Raw genomic sequence first — 2,105 nt, 5'->3', positions numbered from 1 at the left:
AAAAAGACAGCATTTTCAACAGATGGTGCTGGCTCAACTGGCGGTTAACATGTAGAAAAATGCAAATGATCCATACCTTTCCCCTTGTACAAAACTCAAGTCCAAGTGATTCAGGGACCTCCACATCAAAACAGATTTTTAAATAGACATTCAACCTGTCCTGCCATGCTCTCCACAAACCCTAATGATCTTGACATGTTAAGACACCATGCTATTCACATTTGTGAAATGGTCACATTTTAAAGTCTCTTCTTTGAAATGTACATAATCTTACATTTAACGCTTAGCTGTGGAATGATCTTTCAATTCAAAATCTTTATCTGCAAAAGCTGATACCCATATTGTGGCTGGTGATGATTTTGTAGTCATAGTTACACATACTGACCTATAAATTGGTGTGTGTGTGTGTGTGTTTAATCCCTTTTCCATCTTTGAAGACAGTATGTTTCTATGTGCCATAGGCTAGCTAGGAACTCATGATCTCCCTCCCTAATTCTCAGGACTGCTGGAATGATAGGTGTATAGGACCACACTCAGCCTCAAGTCTGTTTTAGGAAACTTAGTCTGAGAGATGGTGGTGCATACCTATAATCTGAGGCACAAAGATGCCAAGTTAAAGGCTAACTTTATCTACATCGTAAGACCCTCTGTGAACAAATAAATGCATGAATAAGACAGTAAATAAATAAATAGATGGAGAACAAGTCAATAGAAACTCAGCCTTATCTAAAGCTTTTCCATTGTGTGAACTTTTAATTATTGTGAATAAAATTAACTGCACACCTCTCTTTTTGACCAGAGTTATGTCTTTCACTCAACAGAGAAATGGTTTTTTAATGGAAACTGCCTTCTGCAGACTTGAGTTCACAAGTAAAAGATGATATTTTTGCCCTGAATTCTCAAAGCACCATGTGGGCAACCAAGGAAATTATATCAGTTATTTAAGCTGCTCTGGGTTCTACTCATCCTTCATAAAATGGGGGACTTGGAGAAAGACTGTAAGGCGTAAACTATGTTACATTGACTATGTACATATACAATGTAACTATGTAAAGGCAAACACAGGTTCACCATGGCTTCTCTCCTTCCAGGTACTGTGAGGTTCTCTGTGACAGGAAGGATGCTTTCTGATCCTTATCTCTGCATGCATCATCTGAACTCAGAGATGCAACAGAGACCTGAGCACATGAAGGCACATCTCTCACCAACTGTGCCAACTCACCAAATATTTAGTCTCTCTCTATTTGCTTGTCACCTACAGTTAAAACACTCCCTGTGTCTTTGGAAGCCTATGCTGCTCATGATGAACATGTTTCTGAAACAGCAGTGGAAAACAAAGCATTTCTTGACAAATGGGTACCCTGCCTGCTGGTCTAATCAGCTGCCACCACGTCAGAAATATGATCAAACTGCTGTGGTTTGTGTCCCTTGGAAGTTCGTGATTTGGAGAGTCCATACTCAGGTGAGCAGCTCTGAGAGGCAGGGTGCTGGGCAGGTGATTAGATCAAGAAGCCCCACTGTTCCATGTAGAGAGTAAGATGTCATAGGGTTACCTGGGGAGTGGGCATTCTGAAAGGTGAGCTCTTTCTGGGACACTTGTTCTGTCTCATCATTGTTGTTCTCTGCCATACTTTGAAGCAGCAAGAAGAATAACCCATTCTTTATCAATTCTAGACTGAGCCATTGTATTATAGCAACCAAAACCAAAACCAAACCAAACAAAGATCCTTACAAACACAATCCTAGAAACAGAATAGAGAGTACAGAGACTATACAATTTAAAGCACATCTGTCTTTAAAGGCAGTTTTGGTGATGAAGAGAGTAATATGGAAGGCTGAGGCAGGGGGATAGCAAGTTGAAGGCTACTCTAAGCAACTTAGTGATATTTTATCTGGAAATAAAAAGTTACAGGGGAGTTTTGGAGATGTAGCTCAATGATAGAGTGCTTGCCTAGTGTGAGCAAAGCTGTGGATGAAGTCCTTAAGTCCTCAGGAACATACACATTTATACACACACATAGAAACAAGCACACACATGTACACACAAATTCACACACATTCACGAACACAGAAACAAACACACACAATCACACACATTCAAACAT

The sequence above is a fragment of the Mastomys coucha genome, unplaced genomic scaffold (genome assembly GCF_008632895.1).
Source record: "Mastomys coucha isolate ucsf_1 unplaced genomic scaffold, UCSF_Mcou_1 pScaffold14, whole genome shotgun sequence".
In the NCBI taxonomy this organism is placed as follows: domain Eukaryota; kingdom Metazoa; phylum Chordata; class Mammalia; order Rodentia; family Muridae; genus Mastomys; species Mastomys coucha.
This window is presented reverse-complemented; position numbering follows the sequence as displayed.